The sequence below is a fragment of the Myotis daubentonii genome, chromosome 9 (genome assembly GCF_963259705.1).
Source record: "Myotis daubentonii chromosome 9, mMyoDau2.1, whole genome shotgun sequence".
NCBI lineage: Eukaryota > Metazoa > Chordata > Mammalia > Chiroptera > Vespertilionidae > Myotis > Myotis daubentonii.
Genome location: NC_081848.1, coordinates 13,939,556 through 13,954,647, shown reverse-complemented (window position 1 = coordinate 13,954,647; position 15,092 = coordinate 13,939,556). Strand labels below are relative to the sequence as shown.

The following is a 15,092-nucleotide window of genomic DNA, read 5'->3' as shown; positions in this document are numbered from 1 at the left end:
AAAATTGACATTGATTCTGCCTTTTAGGAGCCTACAACCTACCTGGGGAGCCTGAAACATGCCAAGTAGAATACAGTGTGAGACATTTTTATTAGATCAGTAACCCCCATTATAAACCCCTTTTATTAGTTTTCTGCCAGGAATTATATATTTTGAAAAATTTTGAAACTCCTTTAAATTTCAGTTGTTAAGTAATAATTAATTTATGTTCTCTCTCTTAACTAAAGCTTCTGATTAGCAAGAGAAAACGAGTGTTAATACACTTGATTGTTATAATTATAGCTGGAAGCATATATAGGTGATGCTTTGGTTTGTCTGTACAGCCTTATCATGGGTAAATGTAAGATTTCTGTGTTGTTGTTTTTCCCCCCTTCAAAACCAACTTTTAATTATGGGAATGTTCAAGTAAAATTGGCCACTATTACCTATTGGATGTAGTGTCAGCCAGTTTCAATAATTATCAACTCATCTTATTTCGTTTATACCTCTCCACCCCTTCTGGATTATCTTCAAGTCACTCTCAGGCATCATCTAACTTCACAAATAACTATCCCAGTATTCATCTCTAAAAGATAAGGACTTAAAAATAGCCACAGTACCATTAGTCCACCAAAATATAAACAGTGATTCCTTAATATCATATATATCTAGTCCATGTTCAAATTTCTTCAATTGTCATATAATTTTCTAAATAGTTTATTCAGTTTGTGAACATAGTTGGGGCTTGTGCAGGAGGCAACCAATTGATATGTCTCTCACATTGATGTTTCTCTCTCTCTCTCTCTCTCTCTCTCTCTCTCTCTCTCTCCCTCCCTCTCCCCACCTCCTCCTCCCTCCCTTTCATTCTCTCTAACAATCAATGAAAAAAAAATATCCTCAGGTGAGGATTACCGAAAAATAAATAAATAAAAAACAGAAAAGGGGCCACATAGCAGACCTGACAAGCTCAGGGGGCTGGATGGCAGGTCTGACAAAGTCAGTGAGTGAAAATACTCACAGGGTGATCTGATCCTAAATTCCAAACTGGGCAGGCCATGGTGGGCAGTCACATCCCAGGCCTACAGCTTCTTTAGTTTGAAACTTCTCATTGTTATCTTGTTGCCTGCATAGCATCTCTATTTACTGTAAATGTTAAATGTTCACTATTCTAGACCCACCAATGTAAAAGAAGTTTGTATCTCTCCATTTTACTTTTTACCCAATTTTAGAGTTCTCCCTGTTTTGCTTTCTCCCATCTCTTTAATCTACCACCAGTGGATTTCATGTAACCTTCCTTAGCTTTTCTCTTTTGACTCTAAATGTTTAAAAGTAAGTAACTGCCATTCTCAGGAACATTTTCTCAATCCGTTGGGATCTTGCTTCCGGGCATGTCCTCAGTTATTGGTGCAAATAAACTCTTATAAAGTTTTTTTTTTTTTCTACAGGTTTGGATTTACTTTCATTGACAAAATCAAAATGCACACAAGGCCCATGCATTTAAAGGTTGTTATATCTACATCTCTTTCTCCTGTAAACTTCCCCTTATTCTTGTAGTTTATTTTTTGAAGAAATAGTTCATTTGTCATGTAGACTTTTCCATATTCTGAGTTTTGCCGATTGTATCTTTCTGGTGGGTTTTCAGTATTTCTTTCTCAGAATAATGTGTCTAAATGCATAAAATAAAATACATAGGCTTATAATAGAAACCAATTACATCCATTTATTAAAACTATTGAAAACTCTTTGTGATATGTTAATATATGTGCTTCTTCCCTAAAAAACACACACTTGAACAAGATCTCACAATGGCTCTTTAATTACCATGATTTTGGAGTAGTGATGAGTGTAAATGATATTTTGAAATTTCAACAACAGCTGTTGTATGATAGGAAAGTATCTGTGAATTCTTTGGTAGCAAACTCATGGGTACTGCTAGTACTGGTATAGTTTGTTGCTTCCATTTGTAATTGAAGGGAATATTACCTTTTAGTTAATTGTTACTGAAAATCAAGATATGTTTTCCCCCCATCCAAGTTCATAGATTCCCCAGAATATTTTCATGGACCTAGTCCATGAACACCTGTTAAAAATCCCATGGTCCTTTTTTTTTTTTTTTTGCCAGAATATTGCATAGATATTGTGTACTGCCATCACAAGTTACTAATGTTTGCTTATCTCTCTTTTTGTTATATGAGGAGCTATTGAGGTTTATTGCCTAGATTCATTATTTTATTAGGGGTTATAAAATATTCTATTCTGTCATTTCATTTTTATTTATTATCCACATTACTTCTACAAAGACACACTCCCTGTCCTTAACTCATTACTCCCATTAACTCATTACCCTGAGATGTAATTTGAATAGGAAGGGCAGGATAAATGTTTGCTCTTTCCTCCTTTATTTGCCAGTTTTCAAAATAATCTGTTGGTTCTCTAACTTCCTCCAAAGATGACCAATGAGTTTTGTTTTTTTAAACAATTTTAAGTATTGCGATTAACTCAGGGATTTAAACATATTGGAGGTATTTCAGTCCATTGCAATTGTTCTTATTGATGTCAGAATGTCTTTTTGTCACGACTCCACTACTCTTTGGTAGCTTTCTTGCCACTTGGTGTGACAAGGTGTACCAGGCTTATGTTGTGCTCTTCTTGCCCAGGTCTGCAGCCACTCTCTAAGGGGGCCTGGTTCTCTTCAGTAGGAAGTATTATTTAGTGTTTTCCAGGCACAGGAGTGTTCGTGATTATTGGTGGGTCACTGTTTTGTCACAGATAAGAAATATATTTAAAATATATAAAATGTCTTATGAGTTCATTCTTTCACGAATGTTCAGAATTATAGGGTTTTTTTAAAAAAAAACTTAGCCTCTTTAATCTTACACATTCATTTTCTTTCCTGTACCAAAAATTAATACATCAATATATTTTCTTGCTTTGTTCCACAGTATATACACACAATCTTAAAATAATAATACCACCTCCAAACAAATTAAATTATTGAGTTATTTATGTATTTTAGAGAGAGAGGAAAGGAGAGAGAGAAACATTGATTTGTTGTTCCACTTATTTATGCATTCATTGGTTGACTCTTGTATGTGCTTTGCCTGGGAATCAAACCCACAACCTTGGGGTATCAAGATGATGCTCTAACCAACTGAGCTATCCAGCCTGGGTATCACCTCCGAACAATTTAAGATATTTTTCATTTCTTACTATTCCTATGGTATATTCTAGTAGGAATGTTCTGTTAAATTAGTGTTTTGAAATCACTTGAAACAATTCCTATTTTGTTTTACTACCAACTTAAAATATCCTTAAGTTTATTTTATGATTTGTTTTTCGTTTTACATGTGGCTTTTTAAAAAATTAGTTTTTTGTTTTATAATTATGTAAAACTAGGGGCCCGGTGCATGAAATTCGTGCACTGGGTGTGTGTGGGGGGGAGTGTCCCTCAGCCCAGCCTGCCCCCTCTCACATACTGGGAGCCCTCAGGCGTTGACCCCCATCACCCTCCAATCGCAGGATCGGCCCCTTGCCCAGGCCTGACGCCTCTGGCCTAGGCGTCCGGCCCGGGCAGCGGGGACCCACAGCTGCAGCGGCCCTGCGATCGTGGGCTTTGCTTTAGGCCCAGGCAAGGGGCCCCTAGCTCCTGGGACTGCCAGCTTCGACCGTGCCCAGCTCCCATCGCTGGCTCCACCCCTACTTCCTGCTATCACTGGCCAGGGCGGAAAAGGCACCTGATTCTCCGATCATGGCTGGGGGGCAGGGCAAAGGCGGCCCCAGGGCCGCCTTTGCCCTGCCCCCAGCTCTTAGCTCCCCCCTGGGTTTCCGATCACTGTCAGTGGCAGGGGGCTTCTTCCTGCTTTCCCTTTCGCCTCCCTGCATTGTGCCTACATATGCAAATTAACCGCCATCTTGTTGGCAGTTAATTTGCATATAGCCCTGGTTAGCCAATGAAAAGGGTAGCTCGTACGCCAATTACCATTTTTCTCTTTTATTAGTGTTGATATTTACATGGCTCAGAAGACAAATCTATGAAACATGGTATATTTAGATATATATGCCTTTTACTTTGCTCTCTTTCCTGACCTATAGGTAACTTTAAAAACAGTTTTTATCTTTGTCTTTCCATTTAAAAATATTTACAAAGACATAAATCTTAGCATCTCATATCATTTTTCTCCACATTTGCTTCCTTTTTAACTTTTTTAAAAAGTATATCCTGGCAGTCAGTTTATATGGTATGTGAAATATTTGCCTTGCTTTTTATAGTGCATAGTACTCCTTTGTGTTTACTCAGCTAGTTTCCTACTGTTAACCCTTTAGATTTTCTTTCGTCTTTTACTATTATGAACAGTGCATCAATGAGTACCTGTATATACACCCTTCATATTTTTGCCAAAGTATCCACAGAATAGATTCCTAGAAGTAAAATTTAGAAATTGCACTTCCCCTCCCCCCATAAGGACTGTATCGCTTTGCATTCTTGCCAACAATGGTCAGAAGTACTGCTAAGCTTTTTGAAATGTCCAAGACGAGCTCCTGAACAGTCCATGGATTTCTGTCACCAGTTCCATGGATGCCTGGAGTTGCGAGACCTCAGAGTCGGAAGCACAGCTTTAGAGCTTTGCTCCTCCAAGTGTGGCCTGTGGACCAGCAGCAGAGGCATCAGCCGAGAGCACGTTTGAAATGCAGAATCTCAGGCTTCTCGCCAGCCTACTGAATCAGAAGGTGCAATTTAGCAAGATCCTCATACACATGAAGATTTGAGAAGCACTGGTCTAGAGCTATGCTCTTCAGTCCTTTAGCCTCCAGGCACGTGTGGCTATTTAAATGAAAATGCATTGCGGTGACATAGAGTGAAAAATTGAGTTCCTCATTCACACTGGCCACATTTCAAGGGCTCAATAGCCACTTCTCAGCTGTTTCTGTCATTGCAGTAACTTCTGTGGCACAACACAGGTCCAGGCTACGCTGTCCAATGTGATGGTCGCCTGTAGCCACGTACCACTCTTTTACTTTGAATTGAAATTGATAACACTAAAAATCCACATTTTTATTCCCATTAGCCCTATTTCAAGTGCTTAATTGCTACATAACTAGAAGCTACTGTATTGGTGCACACATTGGACATTCCCTACATCGTGGAAAGTTCTATTGGACAGCTCTGGTCACGGTGTTCCCAAAAGGCTGATGAACCAGAAGAAGGAAGGAGGGAATTTTTTTTTAAAAAAAATATATTTTATTGATTTTTTACAGAGAGGAAGGGAGAAGGATAGAGAGTTAGAAACATCGATGAGAGAGAAACATCGATCAGCTGCCTCCTGCACACTCCCCACTGGGGATGTGCCCGCAACCAAGGTACATGCATTTGACCAAAATTGAACCGGGGACCCCTCAGTCTGCAGGCCAATGCTCTATCCACTGAGCCAAACCGGTTAGGGCGAGGGAAGATTTGTTGAGTGCCTAAGGTGGTAGGTATTTTACATAGCTTACATCAGTAACCCTTAAACCCATCAAAACAAAACAGTTTTTGAGAGGCTAATGTATTCAACTTCCTAACACGAATAAGAGACGAAGTTACTCTGGTTCAAAGTTTAATGCACTTTCCACTGTGCTTGGAAAGAATACTTTCCCAAAGGCTACCTCTGGGGTACAATCTCTACCCGCCTTCTACAAAACAAAACAAACGTAATGCAAACCACTGTTTTCACTCGCCTGCACCTATTTCTTTTTCCTCTCATGCTTCAAATTTAAATTAGACTCTCATTTTTATCTAACTCCCAAGCTCATATTCGTTTTGCTATAAATGCCTTGAGTTCACATCTTAGGGTGTCGTCCTAGCTAAGGGTCCCCTATCTTGCATTTTAACATTATGGCATCTCAATAATTAATTGCAGCATTTATTCATTAATTTAATAAACATTTACTGAGCACCTACTACACATAAGATATAACGCAGGGGAAAAAGGAAAACATAAATTTCCTTTCCTACATGCTTGCCTTTTAAGGTAATATTTACACATGACTACATTTTCTATAGTTTGAAATTTGGCTTTTTTGGTCACTTTGAGTTTTGAAAGCGTCCCAATACATCAGAATGTGTGCTCTTCAAAACTGCTAGCTAGCTACTTATGCTCATTAGAACTAGGCGATACACTAATGGCTAAATTTTTGAACCATAGACATGTAGATATGGAAAGAATATAAAGGTCAGCCAGGCTGCTACTCACTATGTGAAGAAAAGCTACTATTTGCTTTCGAGGTTTCCAGCTTGCTTCCAATATGATTTAAAATGCTCCAGTAACAGACACTAGGTCATCTATGTGCTAAATACGAGGATCTTCTGTAAATGAATATTTCTTTTCAGACTTGTACTAGGATTTTTACAGAAGTTCCGGGAGTTATTCTGTACCCAGTATTTATAGGTGGCAGATGTAATGCATTTAAAAATCTCCCCAAAGAAGCCATGCTCTGTAGAAGTCTACTACCGAATCCTGCCTCTAGCTGACAAGGTACCATCTAGCAGCAGAGATTTATGGAGACATAACGTGAAGAAAAATATATGATTTGCATCCAAACAATCTATTTTATCAGTCACCTGGAACTCTTTCTTCAAATAAAAGGGAGAGACTAATTCAGTGGTTTGCCATCCTATTGCCTGGTAGACTCATTGAGAGGGCTTTTAAAAATAGGCTGATATTTGGATCCATCTCCTGAGAACCTGATTCAGTTGGTTTGGGCTAGTCTTAATGTTATCGTTTTTTTCTGTTTAAGCCCTCAATGATTATTTAATGTATACCCAGGTGAAGGGATACCGATCTAACCTGACGTTGCAAATGAAGAAGAGCTAATGAAACGCATCAATCCCATCATTTTATGTAAAACTAGTGTTTGAATTAGGCAGAAACCCTAATTCCAGCCTTCCTTCAGTCTTGAATCTATCTGGAAATTGTTTTCACATTTCTGGTCTGTGATCAGGGTTCTTTAGGTTTCCTGTAAGAAAGGCAGAGGGAAAAATAAAATGCCTTCAATATTTTCTTTTTTTTAATCCTTAAATTCATACAATATCTCCAAATAGTAAAGTAGTTAGAAGTGACCTTACTCAGGTTACCTGCTACCCTGTGTGCCTGCCTCTGCCCCAAATGATCCATAGCTCCTGTTCGCTCTGCTTTCTGCTGGCCGGGCTCCCCAGTGTGAAGTCGCCTTGGGAAACATGTCTTGGAGTTGGACCACATCCTACCATTGAAGTTCACGTCAGTGGAGGTTCCGTTTGAAGCCCTGTGACAGGATATATCCCATGGTTAGATGCACATTGTTTCTGGCAGCTTCCTTTAGAGAGGGACAGGTTTTGTTAAGGCATAAAGAGTCCCTGGGTTCAGTTCACAGTTCATATGAATGGGACCTTGTGGTGGAATGCTTAAATGTGAAGTTATAAGTAACAAAAATTGTTTTGAGGCCTCTCTCTACCAGTCTGTTTTTCTCTTCTTTCTCCTTTTGTTCAGCCTCCACTCCCTCAACCCCTTCTGCCTGCCTCCCCCACTCCCTCTTCTCCTGCTCTTCCATTATGGATGAGGTCATTATGATTTGGAGCCAAGAGAAGTGCATTCTGTAACCTTAAATCTCCATTCTCCTTTTTTTTTTTTTTTTTTTTTTTTAGAAGATGGCTATACTTTATAGTTGGAGGACAGCTTGCTTAATTGGGCTGTTTTAGAATGCAAATATGAGCTTGCTAGAGGAGTTTTGTCCATTTGTGAACAGGGACACACTTATTATTCTCATTTATTTCACATGTATAATGGTTTCCACGTCCATTATGGAATGTGAAAAATGGTCTAAGTTTGATTAGGTTATTGGACACTTGATTGGCTTTTCCACAACCTGTACTTTGGACAGCCAACTCATCCCCTGATGTCCCGGGAAGTTGTGTAAAACTGGTGGGAGAGAAATCAGGCTAGACTCCTTTCCCCGACAGCGAGGTGGGGTGCAAGAATCTCTTGAAGAAAAGGTTTACTAATATAAGCTCTGTTATAAAATCGTAATGGAGAAGTAAAGAAGGGTATTTGGGGGAAGGAGAAAGTGATAGAGAAGGTAAGAAGATGTCAACTCTAAGGGATGACCTCACTTATTATCCCAAGACCATGTGCTGTAGTGGGGGCAGCAGATGTTTAATGGTCAGAAAATTTGGGCATCAATTCTGCTCCTGTGTGATCTTAGGCAAAACACTTCCCTCTTCTGGGCCACAGCATCTTCACCTAAAAAATGGGCCACAGCACCAAAGTTCTGCAGTTCTGAGACTTCCTTCCAGGAGAGGAGATGTTTCCCTAGATCTGATACTTGGAAGTAAATTTGAACTCCCTCATCTAGGCCTTTCCCAGCAAAGGGCACTGACTTCCTCTGCCTTTTACTTACTGTGAGACTGTGGTTGGATTTGGAGCCACTCTGAGTCTCATGCTTCCCTCTGTAATAGGAGTGGAGGAAGACTACTGTTCTCAGGGTCGTGGTGAGAATTAGGTTGAGAATGTGTGCTCTGATGATGCCAACCGAACCATGAAATACAGGAAAATTGGAACCATGTCCTTGGCCAGGTACCCTTCACCACAGGTTTCTTGAGGGAAGTATGTGACTGGGGACAATGACACCTGTCTCCCCAAATGTACTTTTCCACTCGTGGCTTTGGCTCTACAGGACCATGTGGTGAATTGCTTTTGTCTAAGATAGAGCAGCCTAAAATCCAGGATCAGGGCCTTGTTCAGGAGGACGTGAGCACAGAGGACACTGCCAGGGATAGGTAGAGCATCCATGGGAACCCTGCTGCCTCTGTGGGAGCAAGGTCTTAACCCTTTGCTCACCTGGGCAAAAAATTTGCTTCCCTAGCCTAATAAAATGTCTGCCTCTGGCCAGTTCCTGCTACTGTTCCTCCCCTGGAAGGGTGGGGGTTTTTGGCTCCTTCCTTTTGAGAGCACAGAGCAAACAACATGAAGGAATATAACTTTTGAAGAGCAATCTAGCAAAACAAGTAAATTTGAAGATGCTTATGCCCTGAGACTAACAATTCCACCCTTTGATGTATCTTCAAAGCAAACGGTCCCTTTAAACTTCATGGCACAAATAGAAAGTCCTTATAATTATAGGTACTCTGAGTACACTGCTTGCAGAGGATGGATGCCTTCAGTAGGCCCCAGCAGGCCATCCTGAGTCCCGACAGAGACTTTATCTTAGCACATCAGTGACACATTTGCACCAGTTTGCAAAACAAACCCAGAAAAACTCTTAGATGTGTGCATCAGGAGACATAAGCAAGAATGTTTGTGGAGGCATTGTATATAAGAGAAAAAAAAAGAGCTAAATATCAACAAGGAATGGATAAAGTGACAAATCGTGTTGTGGAAAGGCGTGAACTAGAACTAATGCATCAATATGGATCCCTCTCTCCAACAATGTTGATTAAAACAGCCAGTTGCGCCCTAACCAGTTTGGCTCAGTGGATAGAGCGTCGGCCTGCGGACTGAAGGGTCCCAGGTTCGATTCCGGGCAAGGGCATGTACCTTGGTTGCGGGCACATCCCCAGGAGGGGGTGTGCAAGAGGCAGCTGATTGATGTTTCTCTCTCATCGATATTTCTAACTCTCTATCCCTCTCCCTTCCTCTCTGTAAAAAATCAATAGAATATATTACAAAAAAAAAAAAAAAAAAGAACTTGCAAAGGGAACTGGAAAAACACCATAAAAAAATAAAAATAAAATAGCCAGTTGCAAAAGTACACATATAGTACTTTAGGGATACTTATGTAAATATTAAAATATATAGAAATACATGGAGTGATAGATGCCAAGTGGAAAACACAAGGGGGATATGTTGATGTTGCCAATATTTTCTTTCTTAAGCTGCCTAGTAGATATATGAATACATGTTGATTATGCATATACTTTATTATATTTTAAACTAGGGGCCCGGTGCACAAAATTCGTGCACTGTGTGTGTGTGTGTGTGTGTGTGTGTGGGGGGGGGGGGGGGGGAGTGTCCCTCAGCCCAGCCTGCCCCCTCTCACATACTGGGAGCCCTCAGGCGTTGACCCCCATCACCCTCCAATCGCAGGCTCCGCCCCTGCCCAGGCCTAACACCTCTGGCCTAGGCGTCTGGGCCCGGGCAGCGGGGACCTGCAGTGGCAGCGGGGGGGGGGGGGGGGGGGCGCCGCGATCGCGCGGGCTCCGCCCCTGCCCCTGCAGGATGCCTCTGGCTGAGACATCTGGCCCGGGCAGCGGGGACCCACAGCTGCAGCGGCCCCGCGATCGTGGGCTTCGCTTTAGGCCCAGGCAAGGGACCCCTAGCTCCCGGGACTGCCAGCTTCGACCGTGCCCAGCTCCCATCGCTGGCTCCACCCCTACTTCCTGCTATCACTGGCCAGGGCGGAAAAGGCACCTGATTCTCTGATCATGGCTGGGGGGCCGCCTTTGCCCTGCCCCCCAGCTCTTAGCTCCCCCCTGGGTTTCCGATCACTGTCAGTGGCAGGGGGCTTCTTCCTGCTTTCCCTTTCGCCTCCCTGCATTGTGCCTACATATGCAAATTAACCGCCATCTTGTTGGCAGTTAACTGCCAATCTTAGTTGGCAGTTAATTTGCATATAGCCCGGATTAGCCAATGAAAAGGGTATCGTCGTACGCCAATTACCATTTTTCTCTTTTATTAGTATAGATACCTTTTAGGAAATTTTAGAAGATTAAAACTTAAAGCTATGAGAGAGTAGCCCAAGATGAGGCTGGAGAGCTAGGCGGGGTTCAGATGGTAGGGTGCCTCAGAGGCCATTTAAAAGTTTGGCTTTCATCTGAGGGCAAAGGGGAGCTACTGAAAGGTCTGAGACGTGGGAGGGATCCCATTAGGTGGCCCTTCATCACACCAACTCCTGCTGCAGTGCAGATGCTGGGTGTGTGGGAGGGAGAGGAGCAGGCGGAGCAGGGGGCTTTGCTGCTGTCCTAGCTCCAGGGCACTTCCTCCTTGGAACACCATTTCCTCTTGCTTCCAGGAAGCTCTTCCTTCCCTGTTCTCTCTCTGCCTCTCTGGCCAAGCCCCTTCGTCTCCATCTACAATTCCTCTTCCTCCTCCAGCCCCTTACATGTTGCTGTTTTCAAGACTGTTTTTCTTAACCCTCTTTTCTAGTTTTAGGCCTGTGTCCCGATCTCTTTATATCCCAACCCTCAGCTACCACCTCATGATCCCAAATTTATTTCTTCAGCTCGGTCCTCTTTCTCAGCTCCAAACTGCCTACTGGACATTTCTTCTGGATTCATTCTCCCTTCCAAATGTGCCTTTTCCTCCTGTTTTTGGGATATTGATGAACCATATTGCTGTCTATCCAGTTATCTGATCCAGAAAACTGGGTATTATTCTAGACTGCTCCGTCTCTGCCACCTTTCCTGTTTGTTTTGCTTTCATGTTGGAGCGAAGGGTAAGGCTTAGGTGCTTTGTGCCACGATGTACGTGCTGTGACGTATCTAGAAATGCTTGAGTCCCACCTTGCTAATCACTTTGCTCCCCCCTCTTCAGGCGATTGGGATGACTTCACCACCGTCCTGAGCTGGCTCCTGTTGGCTGTTCCACCCTCACCTGCTGCTGTGTTTCTCTCCTACACTCTGTGCGGCAGCTACCCCAACCCCCTGAGGCCCCCGAATGTACCGTATTGTTTCAGCTCCGTGCTTGGTGTGTGGTGTTCCTTCTGCTCGGAATGCCTTTCCTTGCTGTGCTAGCTAGTGAACTCTTGAAGTTTTTGTTCTTTTAAACTAGCCTATTTTCCCACTGGTCTGCCTGTGTCCTCATCGCTAGTTTACGTGCCTACTGACTAGTATTTCCAGTAGCATCCGAGCTCCTGAGGCACAGAGAGAGCCTGGTCAGTTTTGTAGCTTCAAACCCTGACGCGTGGTAGATGCCCTGCAAGTGTGTTTAGGGTTGTCCCACCCGGCAAACTTCCCCTTTCTTTTCTGCCCTGTGCAGGGATTGTCTGGGGTTAGTTGCGTGTTACTGAAACAAATATTCCAGAGAAAAGAATATACGGCAAACTTTCAGAAGAGATATTCTGTGTTTGCTGTTTTGGCTTTTTTTTTTTTTTTTTACTTTGTGTAAAACAACTCTGGAAGTACTTATATGGAGAACATTTTAAATAAAAGTTGCAATGTTCTCCGTCCTGGCCCCTAAACCTTCCAGGCACGGTCGTCTTCATCATCTCTTAAATTGTTTTGCCAATCTTCAAGCTTTTACTCGTATTGCCTTTGCTCATTTTCCAAACATCTATACGTTTCCTTAATGCTTTAATAAGATAATATTAATCTCCAAACTCTTACCCCATTCCTATTCTCCTTTTCATCATTTAAAAAAAGAGCTATTTCTGCTTGGTGCTTATCTTCTCACTCAGCCCACTGGAATCTGACTTTAGGCGTTGCCACTAACAAAAAGCTTTCCTTCAAAGATCTCTAGCGACTTCCAGCTTGCCAGTCCAACTGTGTCTCTTTAGCTGTAAGGCCACCTCTTCCCTCTGCAGTTTTGGACACTACAGTATTGATGTCTTCCTTCTTAAAATGTTTTCCCACTCTTAGCTTCTGTGTCATGGCACTCTCATAACTTGTCTTTCTCTGACTATGGCATTTCATTGGGGGGGGGGGGGAGGAGTCTTACCTTGGGCAAATATAGTCACTTCTTTATCAATTTATGTTTATTCCACAGATATTTACTGAGTGACAACCAAGTACCAGGCACTGGGTATGTAGTGGAGAGCAAATCAGAGATGGTCTAATTTTCTGAAGTCCAGAGTTTTAACCTTATATTTGTTACCTACTTGCTGTGTAACAGAGGACCACAAACTTAGTGGTTTCAGACAACACACATTTATTATCTCACAGTTTTTATGGATCAGGCATCTGGGCATGGCTTCAGGGTCTCACACAGGCTGCAGTTGGGGTGTCGGCCAGGGCAGGGTCTTATCTGCAGCCTGGGCTGGGCAGGGACCTGCTTCCAAGCTTATTTTGGTTGGGCGGGATTCATTTCCTTGTGGACTGTTGCTCTGGGGACCTCGGTTCCCTGCTGGTTGTTGGCCAGAGGCTACCCTCACTCAGGTCCTTGACATGTGAGCCTCTGTATATGGCAGCTTGTTTCATCAGGGCCAGCAAGGAAGAGAACTAATAGAGAGAGTTGCCTAGCATGATGGAAGTAATGACTTTACGTGATATATTCATGGAAATGACATCCCATTACTTTCATTGTATTCTAATGGTTAGAAGCAAGTTGCAGATTCCTCCCCCGCACCCTGCCCCCCCCCCCCCCCCACACACACACACACACTCAGGAGGAGGAGATCACTTGGGGCAACAATACCAGGAAGCACAGATGCACTGGGTGCACCTTAGAGGCCACCTTTCCCAAGCCTCGTATTGTCCACACCCCCCCCCCCCCTTCCCGCAAGGTTCCAGGCACCTCAATTTCTACTGCTCTCAAATGGAACTCACTACTCTCCCCTTGCCCCAAACCTGTTTCTCATCCTGTCTTCCTGTCCCGGTCAGTAGCCCCATAGGCATCCAGTCATTTAGTCTAGAAACCCAGATATCATTTCAACACCTCCTCCCGAGAGCTAATGGTGTGCTGGGCTGTGTGGAGTCTTTCATGTCATTCTCTGCTTTCCGTTCACGCTGACATGGCTTTCAGTCAGGTCTCTCTTTGGCCTGGGCCATTGTGTTAGCTTTCTAACTGCCTCTCTGCCTCGTTCTCTTCTCATCAATTCTTCTTTTCCTAACCACCAGAGACACTTTCATCAGTCCCTCTGTTCGAAACCTTCATGCCTCCCAGCCGCCTATGGCATAAAGGCCTAATTTCTGAGTTTGCTATTCAACCTTTCACGATCTGGCCTCAACTCTTCCATTTGCCGACCACTCTCTGCCGTTGCCCTTATGCCCCAGGCACACTGGGCCTCTTGGTGCTCCCTGAGCCCATCCCTGCCTGTGTGTGCCTCTGCATTTGGTTCTAGTAACTTCTTCCTGTATTCCCTTTTCCTTCCTTCCTCCTTCACACACTTCCAAACCTATCTGAAAACCCCCTCTTCCGGGAAGCCTTCCCCAGTGTTCCCTGCGGGCTGAGGCCTCGCTCAGAATGAATCGGTGGCACCTGCGTGCTGTCTGTCATAGCACTCTGCTTGCACCCTGTCCCAGACTGCTGTTTTGCAGTGGGCTGTTCAGGCGCCTCTCTCTCTTAAAATGCTAAAGGGCAGGGTCTGGGTTTTACTCTTCTTTGGATCCAAAGTGCCAGCCTCCAGCGCAGTGAATCACAGGCTTGGCTGCGTGTTGGGATCACTTGGGGAGCTTCAAACATCACTGATGCCTGGAATCCACGCCAAAGGTGATGCTGTGATTGGTCTCAGGTGTAGCCTGATGTTGGCATTTTTAAAAGTGCTCTGATTGCCCGGCTGTGTGCTCGGTGGCCGAGCTTCCCCTATGAACCAGGGGGTCTCTGTTCGATTCCCAGTCAGGGCACATGCCTGGGTGGTGGGCTCGATTCCCAGTGTGGGGTGTGCAGGAGGCAACCGATCAATGATTCTCTCTCATCATTGATGTTTCTATCTCTCTCTCCCTCTCCCTTCCTTTCTCTGAAATCAATAAAAATATATATTAAAGAAAATAATGGTGAGGGCCTTCGGTGGTGGGGAGGGGGGTGGGGGGGCGGGGGGGAGGGCGGGGCAGACTGGAGCAGGCTGGAAGAGGTTATTGGGGGAAAAAGAAGGACCTATGCAATACTTTCAACAATAGAGATAAAAAACAAACAAACAAAAAAGGCGCCGTGATTCTAACATGTAGGTAACATTGAAAACCTCTACTTCCAGCTGAAGAAATCAAGACTAGGAGAAGGAAAGGATGAGACTATGCTAAACATTTAATGAATAGGAAGGCCTTAAAACAAGTGAAAACTGAGTTTTTAAAAATCATACACACAAACTCACTTCAAACAGTGTATCACACAGCTAAGTAATCAAAATGATTTCTAAATGGGTGGACAATAAAATGGGGAAATACGTATTTTTGTGGTAATGAGGGAAATCAGAAATATAAAAGAGAATAAAATCTCAAAATCCAACACTTACTC

General features: G+C 43.3%; 1 protein-coding gene across 1 annotated transcript in view; it reads left to right on the top strand.

The window, feature by feature from the left end:
• SLC35F2 (solute carrier family 35 member F2) overlaps positions 1–15,092 on the top strand; it is a 47,192-nt gene that overhangs the window by 15,792 nt on the left and 16,308 nt on the right. The window lies entirely within an intron of this gene.